Here is a 19994-nt window from a genome sequence, read left to right as displayed (position 1 = left end):
AAACGGAGGTGTAGGTGGGAGCAGAAATAATCAGGAGGGCTTCATAGAGGAGGTGAGAGGAGTGCTGGAGCTTGATGGAGAAAGGGGAGAGAGAGGGACTGGATAAGGGGAGCACTCACTGGTCTGGAGGCAGAATGGGCGCCCAGTGTCACTGACTGCAGGAAACTTGGCTTAGATGGAAGCAGAAGCATTCTGAGGGGGTCTTGGCTGATGAGCTTGGATCTGCAAGATCAAGTGCTGACTGTGGTGTAACGGTAAGATGTTGGAGTCCACAGTCCTGGGTTTATAAGTTCAGTTTTAGCCATTTACCAACCACGTGGCCATGGGCAAGTTATTTAACTTCTTATCTTCAGGTCTTTCTCCACAGTTGGAAGTCTGTAAAATACCTGATTCAATGCATTCAGTCACCACGAATTCCCCTCCACACTTGACTTGCCAAGAAATAGGGAACCAGAAAAAAATACAATGACACAATGTACCAAAAACAAAATAATCAACTAACATAGGATATTTTATAGCCTAAAATGAAGTCACCAAATTTCTCATTTGGTGGTGACAAATGAGGTGTAGAACAAAGGAGGTGTAGAAATCCCAAGGAAAAGGCATGGTTAAATTTATAAAAGGTAGTTTTACTTCTACTTAACAAAGCACTAGATTATTTCAGCCACTTTATCCCCTGCTGGAGCTCTGATTAAAAATACAAGATGTCAACAATGACTAATTACAGCTTTAATGGGTCTATTGTTTACTTCTTGGCAGTGACCTAATCAACTGACCATGTCTTAAAGTCACCTAGCATTTTCCAGTATAAAATATTTATAATTTTGTCTTTGACAACTTTCGCCCCCAACTGTTATTGGTGAGAAAAGAAAAGTTATCATTAGCAGGAAGACATTTATAATTATGCCCACCTTTCCCTGCTGTTTGGTGTATTTTAAAGTCTAACCAGAAGAGAGCAGAAAGCAGCTTCTTAGTGCCTGCTCTGAGCCTAAGTTTCTGACAATGGAGAGAGTCCTGACACGGCAATACAGCTCTCTGTCCTACAATATTCTTTAACTTTAGAGTTGGTGAACATTTTTTGGTTAGTAATAATTTAGGGTTGAGAAAAGTCATGAAATATTCAAAAGTGTGAGTGCTTACTGAAATTACACTTATCAAAAGGGTGCTACTCAACATTATGTTGAGTGAAATAAGCCAGACAGAGAAAGACGAACTCTGTATGACTCCACTCATAGGTGGTAGTTAACATATGGACAAAGAGAACTGATCGGTGGTTGCCAGGGGAAAGGGGGGTGGGGGGAGGGCACTAGGGGTGAAGTGGTGTACCCACAACATGACTAATAATGATGTACAGCTGTAATTTCACAAGGATGTTAACTTTCATAACCTTAATAAAAAAAAAAGGGTGCTACTCAGAACTTTGCATTATGCTTTTGTCCAACTTTGCCTCAAACTGAGACAGGGACTTCCATGTGGAAACATACTGTCTTAACTGTTCATATCCACAGCGACTATGCTCACTGAGAAAGAATCATGACTTCAGCAAAGAAATAAATGCCAAGAGTTGGAGTTTTTATAAACTAAGATTTGTTGTAAGACAGGCCTTATGAAATGAGCTTTGCCCGTATTTTCCAGAGTTGACCTAAATTGAGGGAAAGCTTGTGGCATGCTGCAAGAACAGAGAAGAGGTTATATTATATCTCATCTCGGCAACATTGCCCGCCTGAAGTCCACTCTTGCCCAAGGAAAAACATGATTCCATTTTCCACTAAAGATTCACATTTTACTTTCTGGTATTTTTGAACAAAAAGACAAATATCGTAATTTACTACAATAAGTCAAAATACTGAAAGTAAATGTTAACATTTTGGGAGAAAAAATTCACAGTAAGCTGACACAAAGACTACATTTGCTGCATCTGACGCTTCCCCGTTTACAGAAGGTCTGTGTCTCTAAGAAATTCCTCGGAATCCATCCATTTCCCCAACATCAAAGAATACTCCTCCTTTATCATTTCCATCAACTTTTTAAAAGGAAAATCCAGATATCTTTCTTTCACTGTCTTATTTCCTAAGGTTCCAGCGACCTTAACTGCAAGCGAGGGGTTCCTTATAGCTAAGCAAAAGGTTTTCCTGCTGGAATCTGAGCACATTTTGGTAGGTATTATTATCACAATAAGAGGCCAAATTATGAAAGCTAAATGCTTGCATGTTAAATTTCAGAAATATAAATTCTAGTTACATAGAATAAGAAAGAAGTTTCACATTCATTCTGTCTATGTATTTCTTTTGCATACATTAAGGTGAATTTGCCATTGTATGTGATTATTAGGGGGTTGCATTTCAGAATAAATTTGGTTCTGCTCTTCTCTGATAATGTTACGAAGCAGTCAGTCTTCCAGTTCATGTTACGCAATGGCAAACAGAGGCTAATATTAAGTCCATTGTCTTCTAATTAAGCAAAGGGTGGGACTATGATATTACACACCTTTAAATCTTCCAACATCATCTGAAAGAGCTGACTTTCCCTGGGCTCTAAAGCAGAAACCGGTTTTATAAATCCAACTGTAGGTAAGGTGTCCTGTTGAATCATTACAAATGTCAACAAAGGACATACTATATTTCATGGTAGATAGGTTTATATTTTCTTAAGCAATAAAAATAAGTTGGATAAAATATGAGGAATGAGTATAAGAATGCCAGTTGGAACATTTTTTTCTCCAGCATAACGGCATTGACTGGGTTATATCAGGTATTAACTGCAAAGGATCGGCAGTGTCAGAATAGCACATATGCATGCATGAACACATACACACTCATGCACACACACACATCCACACACGCGTGGAGGCACATCAAGCATGGAAAGATCATTAGGCCTGTGCATACACTCCATAAAAGCCAATCTTCTATCGAAACTGTTCTTGTCAGAAGATAGGTCTGTTCTGAATGTTTTTGGAGTAAGCCAGAAATATAAACAACTTACCATATAAGTTTTATAAAATACATGAATTTGGATTTTTTCTGTGCCCACAATTCAAAGTAGGAGACTGAGATCATCTTTTTTGTTGAGAATTTGGTGCAATTTATACAACACGCAAAGGCTGCTCTACCTGTAAAGTGTGAGGGCAGTGGTGGGGGGGGAGGGAGTACTTGGGAAACGATTCCTAGATCGCTTGACCTGGGAGTAAGGGGGTACTAATTTCCCGGATGGGCGGAAGAGGAGAGCGGGAGGAGCTCTTCATAAAAGGAGTCAGAGGAACAGTAGGGCACCGCATACCCTCAGCCTTGTTAAATGAGCCCTGATGGATTGCCTGGGTGGAGGCCTTAGGAGGCAGGGCATTACGTTTGGCACAGGGTGCTTTAAAGGAAAGATCAAAAAGTTGCCTGGGGACTCTTTACCGTCAACGGCCTCTCCAAATCCTGCCTTTGATGAAAATAGTACAGTAAACACATTTACAGAACCTCTGTATGTAGAACACTAAACTCAGGAGAGAGGAGGAAACGAAAGAAGAATATGGAAATACATGTGAGATGGTTTAGAAACATCTAAAAAACAACAATAATGAAGTTTTAGGTAAGATATTGAAGAAAGAGTGTGGATTTTATAATTAAAATTAGACTTTACAATATAGGTACAGCACAGCAACTTTTCTAAAGCAAGAACACTAATCTCCGCCAGAGAGAAATCCCCCACATCCACTCCTTTACTCATTCACTCGCCCAACAAACCTTTACTGGGCCCCTACTATGCACTGGCCAGAGTCTATTGTGGGGATTCAGTGAAATAGCATAAGGTGTTCGGCTACCCTCCCAAGACAACTGTAATAGCTGCAGCAACCACGTGCTCTGGAATGCCCACCCCCTGCCCAGTTTGCGTCTCCTATGCTGTTCACAGCATCCCCTTTCCCTCTCAGACGGGTCCTAATCTGAACAAACCCTATGGTCACTGCTGAGCCTCCTAACTAGGATTCCTGCCTCCAGTTTTGCCTTCTCCCAACCAGTCTCCACAGAACAAGCAGAATTGTCTTTTAAAAATGCAGGTCAGACCACATCTCGATTCTGCTTACTATTTTCCAGTGGCATTCCATCAAACTGCAAAGAAAACCCAAAGTTTTCTTTTTGTCTTCTGCCCCACAAAGTCCACATAACCTGACTGACTATTCTCGATTCTTTGAAGAACCACCTTTCGTCCTGTCTTTTGGCCTCTGCACTGGCTGTTCCCTCTGCCGATCACCTTTCCTCATCCCCTATTTTCACAAGCTGTCGCCTTACTATCATTCAGTTCTCCGTTTAAATGTTTCATCATCAGGGAGATCTTGTAGGGCCCCCAAATCTAAAGAAGGCTCCCATTCACTTTCTGCGGCTTCACCCTATTTTAATTTTTTGTATAGCTCCTCTCCCCAGCTGATGTCTGTCTTCTTATTTATTATCACTTGCTTTCACCTCTAGAATTCAAGCTCTGGGAGGGCAGAATCTGTGCATGCTTCGTTCACTTTGGGGCCTAGCTCCAAATAGATGCTCCACAAATATTTTCTGGACACACTTAAATATATGCTCTGTTAGATCTAATTTAGTGTGGTTCTATAATAAAGCCTACTGGTCTTGGGGAACTTCAGGTTGTACACTGAAAAACCCTGAATAATCTATATAAGAAAAATATCTTTACCATCCAAGTTAGCTTAGAGGTTGAAAAAAGCAAAAGACAAAAAACTAAAACTCACAAGTATGAAACTATAGAATTAAAGGACACTGATGGGTGAGTGTACAGTTTCCAACTTTATTACTAGCTGTTTTTAAGACAGTAAAGGACTTAATACCTACTTCTGCTTTCTTGGTTTTCAAAACCATGTTGAGTAAAAACAGGTGATGGGGGATTTTGATGAGGTGCTGGAAAGGGTCTTATTTCAGTGCTCCGGGGTAAGATTACTGAAGAGGGAATCTCTTTTGGGTTCCTGGACCCAATCTCAACATGTGTGTTGGAAGTCTTCCCCACACCAACAAGCAATTCTTGGACACCAGCAGGGTGTCTGAGAATTCAACTCAATTCTGATACTACTTACCTGGAGATAGCATCATATTCCACAGGTAGAGGGCTCAGTCCACAAGACCGCCCTCCACTTCAGACTCTAATCGCAAGTCCAGGTTGGTACCTGTACTTCTGACCACCTGGCTATAAATCAGAGGTTCCTATGACCCTATCCTTGGGTTTGATTAATTTGCTAGAAGGGCTCACAGCACTCAGGAAACCTGTTTACTCACTAGATTACCAATTTATTACAAAGGATATTAAAGGATATGAATCAATTGCTAGATGAAGAGATACGTAAGGTGAGGTCCCAAACAAAGGAGCTTCTGTCCTCATGGAGCTTGGCCGGCATGGTGGCAGGTGGAAGTTGTCTGGTTCCCCAACCAGGTGTGATTGATTAACTTATTGGCCATGAGTGATTGATTCAACCTCCAGCTCCTCGCCCCTCCCTGGAAATCAGGGGGTGGGGCTGAAAGTTCCAACCCTCTGTTCATGGTTGGTTCTCCTAACAACCAGCCCCATCCGCAGGTGCTTTCCAAAAGTCACCTCATTAACATAAACTCAGTTGTGCTGGAAGGGGGCTTGTTATCAAAAACAAAACACCTGTTTCACTTTTATGGCTTTGAAGAGTTTTTAGGAACTAAGGACAAGAGACCAAATATGATACCAATAGATGCTCCCACTGCTCTTATCACTTAGGAAATTCCAAGACTTTTGGGAGATGAGCCAGGAACTGTGGATGAAGACCAAACATACATGAGAAATGTATTTTGGTCATCTGAATGACTAAATATGTATGTTTCTTATAAGTCACAATATCTCAAATGTCATGCAAGAGAATCATTGGCTCAAACCCTCATTTCTGCCATCCCATATGTATGGCTTTTAATGGAGCAAGATAACGGCCCATTATCTTGGACATCAACTTTTGAGGATACATAATAAAAATAACCTGTATTTGAAGTAAAAGCAAGAATCATATTTTAAATGTATAAAAATGGCTAGTGTTTAAGGAAAATTCAAGAAAACATTATCACCACAGAATGCAGAAAACTAACATTATATGTAAACTGGAGGATGAAGATTGCTACTGAGCCACTGTTCTCACTTTGGACTTGATTCTTGGAGAAAAGATAAATTAATTGCTCAGTAAGAGATTAGACTCCGGAGGCAGGTCTGTCTGTGGAAAAACTGCTATGTTGAATTCTCACAACCAATATTATAGAGATATTATGGAGGATTAGGAAATTTTTTACTTAATTCATCTACTTTAGTTTTCAACCTCCGCATATTTTTGAAATAAAGGTTATGGTTAATCTTCCTCCATGTGTAACAAAGGCAAGCTACTAGAAAATCTCCTGTGTTTGTGTTTTCTATTACTTTTTCCATAATAGTTCTTTAAATGGCCTCTATAGACAGCTTTTTTTTTTCTCTTTTTTTTTTTTTGGTGAAGAAGATTCACTCTAAGCTAACATCTGTGCCAATCTTCCTCTATTTTGCATGTGGGTTGTTGCCACAGCATGGCTTGACAAATGTAGGTCTAAGTCCAGGATCCTAACGTGGGAACCTGGGCTGCCAAAGCAGAGTGCACCCCACTTAACTACTATGCCACAGGGCCAGCCCCTGTAGACAGCTTTTTTGAGGTGTTCTGAAAGACCTTCCGGGACCCCAGCATCTGACCAGCCACAGTGCCAGAAATCCCCATGAAATCCTCATGAATAGACATTCCTAACAGGCCTAGTGGAAAGAAGCAATGTTAACTGCATTAGGATAAGAGTCACCAAGGAGGTAATATGTTAACTAGTTCACTCATTAGTGTTGATTAGGTTAACTCATTAAACTCATCACCTCCCACAGTCACCTAAACTTTCTTCCAAGACAAGTTTTTGATTATCAGATTGCCTGGTAAAAAGAGACACAACATATTTTCTTGAATGGACAATGAAAAAGAGGTAAAGATTATAACAGGGCATATTTGTATTAATAAAATTCCTGAATGGGAAAGTAGAGAAGAAACTTAGAATAAAGTCAATGGGCAGATAGAGGGACACTAAAAAAAGGGAGGGGGTCCAAAGTCAAGCCCCTCTCTCCCCTCCCTCACTATTTTGTTCCTAGCTGGCCCTGAAGATGTCATAACACATTCTAAATAGAGTAACTGGTCTCAGCCCACATTTGTTGAGCTCTTCAGATTCTACAGGCTATTGTAAATAATTAACTTGGGAAAACCACTCTGCCCTTTACTGGTGGCATTTAACTGAATCTATAATAATCTGCATTTGCTAATATACTAAGTCTAAAGCTATGTGTTGAAATAAGATGCAAGAAAATAGTGAGGAGTAAAGGAGAAATACCAAATTGTTCAGCTAGAATTTCTGAAGACACAATCTCATTACTGGACTCCAGATGTAAAAGAAGCCACAGGCAAAAAGCTACCAAAATATTCAAATGCAAGTGGTCTGAAGAGAGAGGAAGAAGTGAGGTGAAAATGTTAGAAGTGAGATAATGAAAGGCCTGAGCTGGACGAAGGGGAACTTTGTAATCTCCCAACAAGAGCTATCTGCTGTCATTGTCAGCTTACAAAGGCAGTCCTTCAACCAAAAGAAGGTGTACTAACAGTAATACACACAAAGAGAAGCCCCTGTACGGTAAAGCACACATGGCTGTGACACTTGTGAAAAAGAACAAGAAGCTGCAAACAATTCATAGAATTAACAAAACACTAAGAGAATTCATAAAACATTAAGAAGTTTGCAACCTAACCGCGGCCCCCCCCCCCCCCCCCCCCCCCGCCCGACCAGTTCACCTGACCCCATCACATCAACAGAGTAATTAAGAGTGGTTTTTCAGGAACTGACACTCTTTGCCTAATTCAGGCCAGCTGAGACCACCAACCCATCAACTGGGCCTGCACAAATCCTCGATAAATGATCTTTTTGATGTCAAGGAGCTAAAAACTCTACCCTCAGATCTCAGTAATATCGCCATTTTGTGAACATGTGTCCTATGAAGAGGCATGAAGCTTGACTCCGCTTGCGAAGATCATCAATGACCTCACCTCTCCTTACCACCAATCATCTATCTCCACACTGTAGACCGCCCTGCCCTTCATCCCATAAATTTTGCCCCAAGCCCTGAGTCAGGGAGACCGATCTGAGAGCATATGCCCCCATCTCCTTGCAGATCGATCTAGCAATAAAGCTGACTTCTTTTTCCAAAAGCTGATGCTGTAATAATTGGCTTTTTTAATGTGTGGCAGGCAAGGAAATCCCAATTTTGTGTGGTAACAAGTTGATCTGGTTTTCATTTTTTTTCTTCTTTCATGGTCTTTAGAGAAAACTATACTTAGAATTTCTTTGTTGCTGTCACAGCACTATCCTTTGGATTCTGGGCCAAAACTGAATTCCAAACTACTGGAATCACTCGAATTGTGGTTTCATGGATGTCTTTTTTTTTTTTTTTTTCGCAAGTCCACACTTGCCATAGACCACTAGGCATCAAGCTCTCTCTGAAACTCATTGGACCTTAAAGAGTGCTTTCTCAGCTACTTTTTGCTGAATATTAAGATTTCAAGTTTAGTTGATCTTTTTAAGATGCTTCTAGTGGATTGAAATTATCAAAATTAGAAGAATTTAAGGGGCCAGCCAGGTGGCGTGGAGGTCGGGCTCATGTGTTCCACTTCAGCTGCCCGGGCTTCACAGGTTCAGATGCCGGGCACGGACCTATGCACTGCTCATCAAGCCATGCTGTGGCAGCATCCCACATACAAAATAGAGGAAGACTGGCACAGATGTTAGCTCAGGGACAATCTTCCTCATTGGCAACAGATGTTAGCTCAGGTGTAATCTTCCTCACCAGAAAAAAAAAAAACGAATTTAAGATCCCCTTGCAGCTCTATGGTCTGAGATTCCATGATATCTGTGCTTTCAGATACAGCCCCACTGATATCCCCATATTGCCAAACTACCCAGAATGCAGTATATATCCTCAGTTTTAAAAGACAGTGTCAAGATAGTCCAACAAACATTTACTGAACATCAACTACATATATGTAAGAGGCTTTCATAAGTGCTGTAAATATAGAGACAGATGAAAGCAACTAAGCCAGGAATAGAATTCAGTTTCTTCTCTCCTCCCTGAATCTATGCCTCAAATTTACTGGAAGATATCATTATCAGGAAATGGCCTTGAAACAGATACTCACACTGTGTTCTCTGCAGCAGAAACTAGAAGGTTTTGTGGTCTGTCTTTACATCACGCATTTCATAAAACACATCCATAAAGGAAGAGAAAAAAATATTTGGCATGTGCAGGAACAAGATATCTCCCCTAGTATTTTAATTCAGTTCCTTCATTTAGTCACACATCAAGACATGGATACGATATAGACACAATTTGAGCAGAAAGATAAGGTTTATTAGCAAAAGACACTGCTTCCCCTCCCCCTAAATGACAACTCATACTTATGTCTGTTCAAGTCTTTTTTCATAAGCCCTTCACGCTCAGGTGATCCAAGGCAGGTGAACCAACAAACACAAACTCCAGAACTACCGGGTAAAGGCTTCACAGAGATGAAAGAACCCTGAGACCCAAGGACTTTCACCCGTTTGATTTCTCTTGGCTGGTTCTCTCCAGAAGGCATTTTAGCTGAGAGAGTCATTTGTTCAGAAACAGAAACAGCTGTTCTGAATCCTTTTCCAAATTAAAAATAGGAGTTTCTGAATAGTATTAAGGAAGGTGGAATCTCAAAATTAGGTCAGATTGGGATGCGACCCTGGCAAGACTTTGGGGTCAGACATGGTTTGAATCCCAGCTCCTCTAGTTACTAGCTATGTGGCTTGAGCAACTCACTGAACCTGGGGGTCTCAGATGCCTCCTGTGTAAACGCAGTCGTACAGTAGATGTGAAGTACCTGGTTTACCACTTAGCCGATGGGGACACTGAGGAGGTGGAGACGGTCTCAGCATAAAGCACTATTGGCCACAATTTCTTTGCAATCTCTGCATTTCTTTGTAACTAGTGTTGCAATTGCAAATACTCATTAATAACATTTCTCCTTTCTCATTTTCTGCACTAAACCTCAATCATGACTGCAATAAGGACTCCGTGGCTGGTCAACCTGTATTTATCTGAAACCCTGAGAGAGTCCTAAAGTTCTATAAAGAAGTAGCATAAAATATAATGCTTGTTCTAAGGGGTTTACAATATAAAAACCGATTTTTGAATAATTGCCAAAATATATTGTTAAGTAAAAACAGGTGTACATATTTGCCAAAATTCGTTGAACTGTAAACTTAAAATGGGTATATTATTTTTCTGTGTAAATTATTCCTCATTTAAAGACAATCACTGAAAAAAACATGCTGTTGCCCAAATGTAGCCCTTAGAGATTCTGATGAAACAGGTCTGGAGTGTGTGGCTTGGGTATGAAGAGTTTAAAATCATCCCAGGTTATTCTAATAAGAAAAAAATCAAAAGCCAAAAACAGAAAAATGATGTGGCGCAGTGTGAACAAGAATTTAGGGACACCAGAGTTAGCAAATGAAATTCAGGACACTCAGCTAAATTTGAATTTCAAATAAAACACCAATTAATTTTTTTGAGTAAGCATGTCCCAAATACTGCACATTTAACTGGATCTCGTGTATTTCATTTGGCAACTCTAAATAGTGTGCTAACTTTTGTGCAAAAAAAGAGAGAAAGAAGAATATGCGTATCCAAATGTTTAATTACATATGCATAAAATAGATTTTGAAGATTTGCTTGTGGGGAGGGGAACCAGACAGGAGGCAAGAAGGAAAGGGTACTTGTCACTGTATACTTTTTGTGCCTTTTGAATTTTGAACCACAGAAACGTATTACACGTTTTTTAAACAAAATTATAAAATTTAAAAATAAATGATTTCTAACAAGAGAAAAGAATATAAGGAGACAAAACTGATACATGTATTAAACTTAGAAAACAAAACTGATAGGAACTTGCCCAAACACTTTATTCTATTATACTCTGGTTTTTCAGTGTAGTTAGATGTAAGTAGAATTAATATTAACAATCACTTGTTGAGTTGCCAGACTATAATGGAATTAATATTAGCAACCTCCTGTTGAGTTGCTATTATGCTAAGCACTTTACATACATGAGTTAATTTAATCCTCATAATAATCCCTGGGGGTTTTGCAAATGAAAAGGCTGAAACTCAGAAAGGTTAATTAACTTGCCCAAGACCACACAGCTAATGATTGGCAGGCCTGGGGTTTGAATCCAGGTCTGTCAGAATCACAGCCTGTGGTTTTTAAACACAAGACAACACTACTGCCTTCCAGAGTATATATTCCTCAAGTCAGGAAATTTGTATTTGGGCATAAAAATCAATGCAAAAAGGAAGAGCGAGGAATAAGCATTTTCATATACCAACATCAGTCACTCAGAAACATGACACACCACTAAGTATTTTGTTTAAGTAAATATACAGGTAGACTTCGCTTTATGCATTGTTTGTGTTCCAGGACAGTTGTTCATAAATGACATTTCTACAAATGTTTGCATATCTAGAATAAAATTGAGAGTGTGCTTTTTAGACAAACTGTTAAATTCTTTTTTAGAAGGCAGACATTTTTGTAATATGACTGACCCCAATTCCTCTGTTTTTGGACAAGGTACAAAATGAGATAATCTAGGAGTTTACTAATTGTCCTTTGGAGTTGGGGGTCTTAATACAAAGTATGACTGATGGTTTATCTGCAGAAAGGACACTTTGCTAATTTACAAAGGATTTAACCAGTTAAATTAAGTTTCTAACTTGAGCCAACCTTTAGCTAATTTATTGTTTAAATAGTATGAGTAAATATTTGCCAGGGAGAAGCAGAATGTCACTTAACTTATCAAACCATACTATTTTCATAGCTTATCAGAGACAGGAATATGTTAGAGCCTATTAGTTTTCTGTTGTGAGCGATTTTTTAAAAGATTTCTCCAAAATCTCTTTTGGTCTACACATTCGATACATTCCCAAGTGATCTAGCTTCTTCGTATTGCAGGGCGTGGGGAGTGGGAGGAAGCGGGTTATCCATTGTATGTGACAACTACAAGACTTTCAAGAGTCTTTAAAACTAGTAATTTTAAAAACAGTTGACCAACGGTTGACCAAAAGCTATCACTGTCTGAGAAGAGAGCTGCAGACTCCTGAAGAGTTGTCAGGATTTCTGTCCGATGTTGGGCTGGGGGTGGCGGCGAGGTCTCCTTCCTCTCCATCTCAAGTGCAACCAGAGCCAGGTACGCTGAGGTTAAGGCAAGCCATGACTTCCCCATGTTCAAACTTTGTACTCCCCACCGTTACCCACGAACTCTACTGAGCAGCCAGCATTATGATTCTGAATTCAGGCTCTTCAAAAATCAACTCAGGAATAAACATTTAAAACTATGCCCCAGAGATGCTGTTGGCCAGGCAATGGCTCCATTTGTCGGTGTCAGTCGCCATCTTTGTAGAGCAGTGTTCGTACCATCATCTAAACATTCTATTTACTTTCTTCTTTATTCCTTATAAAGGCGAGCATTTTCTTTGAAAGAACAAAATTAAAGAATATATATAAAATGCTAGACGTACACCATCAAAGACTGTGTCTGAAAAGCTAAGAGTAACTGATAACTTTATACAGTAGTCCCCCGTTATCCACAGAGGATATGTTCCAAGACCCCCAGCAGATGCCTGAAACTGCAGATAGTACCAAACCTTATAAATACTAAGTTTTTTCCTATACATGCATATTTGAGGTGTGACACCAAAACTAGCAAGAATTTCTTTTTCCTTCTTCACAATTTCATGAGTAGAAGATTTGTTCTTACCACAGATCTTGGCAACCTCAGCATATGATTTTTTCTTTCCCTATTAAATCGAGAACTTTCACCTTTTCACTTAAAGGATGCACTTTATGGCTTCTCTTTGGCATATCCAAATTGCCAGCATCACTACTCTTGTGCTTTGAGGCCAATATTAAGTAAAATAAGGGTTACTTGAATACAAGCCCTATGATACCGTGACAGTCAACCTGATAAGCAAAACAGCAACCAAGTGACTAACAGTTGGGTAGCGTATACAGCATGGACACACTGGACGAAGGGATGAGTGGGACGGCACAAGATTTCATCACTCCACTCAGAACTGTGCACAATTTGAAATTATGAATTATTTATTTTTGGAATTTTCCATTTAATATTTTTGGATCACAGGTGGCCGTGGGTAACTGAAACCGCAGAAAGCAAAACCAAGCATAAGGAGGGACTACTGTATTACTTAGCTCCCTGGAAACAGACACCCCTCCATCTCCCCACCCCTTACCACCCTACGCTATATCATGAAATTTACTTTTTTTTTTTTTTAAGATTTTATTTTTTTCCTTTTTCTCCCCAAAGCCCCCCGGTACATAGTTGTATATTCTTCGTTGTGGGTCCTTCTAGTTGTGGCATGTGGGATGCTGCCTCAGCATGGTTTGATGAACAGTGACATGTCCGCGCCCAGGATTCGAACCAACGAAATACTGGGCTGCCTGCAGCAGAGCGCACGAACTTAACCACTCGGGCACGGGGCCAGCCCCAGAAATTTACTTATTTTTTATATTTACATGTTTGATTCAGTACATATTTTCCAGAATGCATTACATTCTGAGAAGGGACTGCCAGTCATTAATCTACATAAAACTCATAGTATTTCCAATAAATCAAATTGCATCTCCATTTAATTGTATTTGTTATATCTAACTGAATTGAGGTTTTGTTTACTCTTCTTAGTTTTAAAAATAGGGAAATTGAATTGTTTATACCTTTTATAAACTATGATGATTAAACATTTTTTTCCTCTTAGTTTTCCAAAGCCCTCATTTTTTCCAGATAGGTCAGTAGCCTGTTCTTAATTAAACATCTCCTGATCTAGAGTCTGGGGAAATATATGTACATTTACTCATGAATAAGTCCCATGAATTTTTCCCGTTCACTATTTTAATGATATGAAAGCCCAGGACTCAATATAAAAATCTCTATACAAAAATTGCTGATAATGTAGGGTTACAAAACAGCCATAAACATTTATTTTTATAAATTCTGACAAGAATTGGGTTAATAGTCAAAGCAGGTCAAAATCAGGACAAATTAACTCAAGAATGTGGGCATCAACAAGGAATCCCTGATATATATATGTGAGGAGGTTTAAATGAATTTATGTTTTGCTGACTCCTGGTTTTTTCCTAATATTCCTTTACTTACTATTTGAACCTATACTTTATACTTTACTCTAAATCTTATCAGAAAATTATTAGCACCAGTGGTAGGATCAACTAGTAAATAAAAATGAGCATGGATATTTAAAAGACTCAACACTGGGAGGGGCAGGTACAGGTATATCTAACTTCATAATCAACAGGTTATTTCTAATTACCACCACGTTCTTAATTGGTGCTCCACTGGTATGGGTTGGAGGCCACAGCATTCCTCATTCTTCTGGGCTGCCCCATGTTGACTCTGCAACCCATAGGCACATGCACATGTCCCCTTTCTACAGTGATTTTAGAGGCACCAACACAGCAGCCTGCTCAAACATATCTCCCCCTCCAATTTACCAGAAAACTGGGTAATTCCACCTTTACAATAGTTTCATCTGAAGCTCTTTAGGATGTAAATGTCAGCGTACCATGTGCTATAGTACTGCATTTCATGTCAATGTCCCAGCAATATCCAGAACTTTAGATCCCTACAGACATGCCTTCATAGAACAATGAAATAGTATTAGTGCCTTCACCTTTGGTGTTGTCAATATGAAAGCAATCATATAAGGTCCATTTTTGTATCATTTATAAAACTACAATTAGAAACATTGTGTATTATGTGCTCTGTGCCATAAAGTTACTCTCAGAATGTAACAATAGAAAAAAAAATGTCTCCCCCAGTAAATGGGTATATTTTCTTTAATCTGATAAGAAAAACTATGGTATTCATTATCTTTTTTGCCTGGAAGCTCAGATTTCAATTTTTGCTTAAATGAAAGAGTCCTCGAAGGTTCTCTTGTTCTGTTGTTAAACAACTTACTTCTCTCTTCTGGACTACATGACTCAGTTTTTGCTTGTTTTTTATTCTTCCTTCATAGCTACTTGACTGGATTTTAATCTCTAACTCTAAACTATTGCAAATCATTTTATGGGAAGAAGTAAATACAGTCAATTCCTGTTATTCACGGTAGCTTGATTCTATCAAGTCACTGCCAACACTGAATTAGTGAATATTAAACAATTATGTCTAGGGACATACACGGTGAGGTTCCTGCAAGCCTCTGGTCACAATATTTTCACCACATGATCAATACATAACCTTGTTTTGTGGGTGTTTCTGTTTAAAGACACGTTATTTAATATATACTGTTGATTCATTAACATTGAACCCACAGCCAACAGCACTGTAACTCCTGCCTGAATGAGGCCTATCTAACAGACGTGTATTCTCCATAAGACACATCACAGCCTTCTTGAGCTTAGGAACGCTAGACAGCACTTCAGCAAGATGCTCGGGGGCCATTTTAAACAGAAAAATCACCACCTAAAAGCACAAAAATGCAAAAAATGTGGAACTAAATAAACCATGAAAGGACACTTGTTTTACTGTATGAGCCGAAACAAGATGGCAGAGTGTCAACTTGTCTGACCTTAGCTGGGAACTTGTACATCAGGTATCTCAAAACTGTCCCCACTCTATGCATGTCTGTGATGACTGCAAAGAACAGTGAGTACTGATTTGGGGATTACAAATAAATTTTAGCCAGTAGGCAAATTCACAAATGCACAATCAGCAAGTCATGATGGATTGTCTATTTTCCCCAAATTAACATTATTATATTTTGACCAATTAGCACATTAGCAACAATTAGAATAGCGGATGATGGACTGGAAAGGAGGGCGCTCAGGGAACGGAACCAGGGGAAAGGACACGTTGATAACCTTGTGGAAACGTGGTGAGAAAGTTTAGAGGAAAGCCTGGAGGAGCGGATGTGAGGGGAGCAGCCAGGGAGTCCCACAGGAGCTTGGGTCCCTGGGAAAAGGATAAGAGGAACAAGGCAAGCCTGAAAAGGAGACTGTATTCACCTACTTCACAATGCTACTTTTTCCCCATTGCAGTGCCCTTTGAAGTATATCCATCATTGCTTAACTAGGAGAATTCAGGGGGATTCTTTTCTTCCCCGATAGATTCTACCCTAAATTAGAAAAATAAGCCAGGCTCTATGATCAAGTATTGTAATGCTAATATGTTAGAGGGAAAAGCAGCCTAACACATACTGAGTTAATTTTGGCCAAATCGTTAGTAAAAGTTGTAACACCAGGTTCTGAGGGGAGACTCCTCCCTCTAGTGTTGATGATGAAAAACATTATTCAACCTGGAACAGCCACATCCCTCTCGTCCACACCTCCATTTTTACAGTGACACAACCATAAAGTCACACACTAGGCAAATATTGGTAGAAAGGCAGATTGGGAAAGATAATGCGAATTTTGTAGGCCTAGTAGGAAAGCAGATCAGTCCACTCAATTAAGACATTGCACACAGTAGGTCCTCCAGGGACCTACAACTATGTGAGAAGTAGCGCTAAATGAAAACTAATTAGCTCATGAAGTGAAAATTCAGCCTGGTTTTCTGTCTGTACTTGGCTTATCACCAACACTAATTAACCCTCTTGGATCTTTCATTCAGCGAAAATTATTGGGATTATTAGCACCACAGAGCTCTGTAGATATTTTGACTCATGGCTATTTTCACAATGTTATTTCCTGTAGAGGCTATTGATGTATAAATAAACCATAACTGCACACTGTGCTTTATTCACGAACTTGGCTTGGTTCTTGAAGTGACACCCTTGTTATTTCTGACCCCACCCTGATTACTCTGATACTCCTCCCGTCTTCCCTGAAGCCATCTCAGGGTTATGGAATGGCTTTTCTTTTAGTTCTGTGGCATTTATACTTCCTGTCCTTCATTTAGATTTTCATTCTAAACATATTTGGATGAGCAATTGACATCCAGATTCCAGCATATGAGGGATGGTTGCTCTAATATTCATAGTTTTTAAAATTATTTTAACCTGATTATCTGAAAAGGAAGAAAAATGTATAGCTCCAGTTTGGCTAAACTTTATAGAATTTGAAAAAATACTTCAAAGATGACTTTATGGTTCACATTTTATATTTCAGAAGAATAGAAATGATCCTCCTGTTACCATATGATATTTTAAAGCATTAGAATCAAGTAGATTAAGCTAAACATTAGAATGTGTCTAACTTCCAAATAAGCCAGTTTCCTCAGCTTTGTTTTATAATAGTTTGACATTTGTCATCTGGCCAATGATATGCAGCAGGTATACACCAGTGTGGCTTAAATGTTCCTATTTTTCGAATTGGTCAGCAGGTGCCACACTAGCTGTTCAATGTGTTTAACATCATCCCTAGTTCCTGGGGAATCAGAAGAGGATACAGGAGAGATGGTGCAAATATATTCCTGACCTATTTTTAAAACCACTTCAAGGGCAAGTTCTCCTACAGAGAGTCAGAAGCAGCTTCTTAACATAGGGTTTACCACTGCCAAAATAAAGGATAAATTGTACTGAAAATCGAAGAGTGTAGGTATGCTATTACCACAAAGCTTTAATAAATATCAACTGTACACGGAACTAATTTATTTTAGTGCCTTTCTGAACCTCAATCATCATGAAAAGTTTTACCACAAACTCTAGTAAGGTTATGTTACTTGCTGACACTATACCTCGTGACAATGGTACAAACAAATTTGGACGGTGATTGACTTTATAGAGGTTTATAGTTTCTGCTTGTTAGCAAATAACACAAATGCATGAATTCAAGACACTTAAAACAAATATTTTCCTCTGAAACTACGAAATCTAAGGTGAAATTGTTAGTTGCAGCAGCCCTCCAAACTAAGAATATTTTTAAATAGGCATTTTGCTCTTAAAAGTAAAAACAGATAAAACCTAACTGCAAAGGGTGTCTTAAAATATATTGCAGCCAATGCTTTGAATTCTGCTTTGACCCACAGGAAAAAGGAATTGTGTCCTATTGATACGGTCTCAATGGTTGTTTTCTTTGTCTTTCTTGATATTATCATCTAAGCTTTGATGGACTTGAGAATGTCCTGAAAAACTGTGTTATGCTTAAAAATTATTTGAAAATATCTGTCCAAATTTCCTTTCACACGTAAAACTTTACAGAAATCTTTTTCTGAAAAATAGTTCAAAAACCTCGTGTCCTTGAAAAGAGACAGGAAATGATTTCAGGGCATTTGATCAAGTGTGCTAGCAGTTCTGCAAAGAAAAACTCATAAAATCTTTCTAAAAATTTCAGTAGTTATCTGCCCTATTCCTTATGGTGGAATAAATAAGAAACAGCTTACATATCACTTCTTACAAACAAGTGGGTCAACCACTTCCACATCACTTTTTAAAATTTCACTGACTTGAAATTAATTACTGTTTGGAAATAAGCCAAGTATGGATAAAAAACTAGGGCTAAATTTCCCATGATGAAATATTTAGTTTTACTTCAGGGCTATTTCTTACACTGCAGTCTTCTGCCATTAGATGGTTGACCTTCTTACTTGACAGCACTTCCAGATATGTTTATGTGGTGAATGCTGGACTCCTATTGCTTACTATAATCATTCATGCATTTTTTTTTTTTTTTTGTCTCTAAGGAAAGTCAAGCGGTGATCTCTTTGCAATTCCTGTGAATTGTTTAAATCCTCAATTTTGAACCATTTTATTCTATGTAATAAATCTGTTTTTCCAGGCTTGCAGACTGAATTGGACTGAATAGTATATTAGTGTCTTATTTCTGAAGGTAACAAACTCAGAGGGCAGTAATGGTGTTAAGTATTACTCTAAAATTACCAAGATGCAAACAACCAAGAGATCTTTTGCTATCATGTATCTATGAGTTTAGCCATTTAGTTTGCAGTTGTGGATCTGGACCTGTTGAGAGAAACTACAGTTGTTTATAAGCCCACCTCTTATGCCAGCAGTTGGCTGAGGTTAGCTAAGAAAAATGCCACCATTCTTGATGGAAGAATGTTCAGGCTGGTTGATCGGTTACTATTATTTTAGACTGAGGACTAACCACAGTGTCTGCCAGTGTCTTACCAACTGAGTCTATTTACATAAACTTGTAGTGTTCACCCACCAGACAGGAAACTGACAACTTATTGTCAAGGATACACAGTGGGCAGTACTGGTAAGCAGGCCTCAAACTCTATGAATGGGACAATTCCCTTTCTGAGGATGGACTTAAGAGACTCTACAAAAAGGACACCAAAGAACATTTTTAAAAATGGATGTGACCATATTTCCAGAACTAGGGATCCGACTGCTTATCTAACCCAAGGTCTGCCCTTGCAATGGAAGATCATAAATGGTGTCTGCTCAGGAAATTCCAGGCCATAGCTTCACCATCCACATAAGCTTTATTAGCTTTTACTGATAAAGTACTTTTTGCCCCAAATTGTCTCACTACAAGTCTATTCTTAAGCCCAAAACTTCTAACATTAGTCATGCCTTTGGACTTTTGATGTATGTTTAAAAGCAAATATGCTTACAGGGAAGAGTAATTCCTGAGCTGTTTTCAGCCATAGCTACATCAGCAGAAATTATTTCATCAGAAAGACTGGTCAGTCTATGGCCATACCACCCTGAATGGGCCCAATCTCGTCTGATCTCAGAAGCTAAGCAGGGTTGGGCCTGGTTAGTACTTGCATTGGAGAAAGAGCGGTCCACAAGTCATTGATTATCCAGCTTGGGAGCAACAAATTGGTACCAAGCACTGTAGAAAAATATCAAAAAAGATAAAAGTGGGCTCTGAGATAAAGTTTCGAGAGAGATTGATTTCACCGATGACTTGTACTAAAAAGAAAGTTCTTTACTCCATCTTCAATA

The 19994-nt window shown here is 39.0% G+C and overlaps 1 protein-coding gene across 6 annotated transcripts in view; it reads right to left on the bottom strand.

Moving 5' to 3' along the window:
- The window catches only part of RAB27B (RAB27B, member RAS oncogene family), a 157991-nt gene that overhangs the window by 27487 nt on the left and 110510 nt on the right, over window positions 1–19994 (bottom strand). The window contains exon 1 of one of the 6 annotated variants that reach the window (XM_008514646.2): window positions 120–431. The exons of the other annotated variants lie outside the window; for them this stretch is intronic. The gene's annotated coding sequence lies outside the window, so the exon portion shown is untranslated. Of the gene's footprint in view, window positions 1–119; window positions 432–19994 lie in introns of those variants that run through there. 6 annotated transcript variants of the gene reach the window in all.

The sequence above is a fragment of the Equus przewalskii genome, chromosome 7 (genome assembly GCF_037783145.1).
Source record: "Equus przewalskii isolate Varuska chromosome 7, EquPr2, whole genome shotgun sequence".
In the NCBI taxonomy this organism is placed as follows: Eukaryota; Metazoa; Chordata; class Mammalia; order Perissodactyla; family Equidae; genus Equus; species Equus przewalskii.
This window is presented reverse-complemented; position numbering and strand designations above follow the sequence as displayed.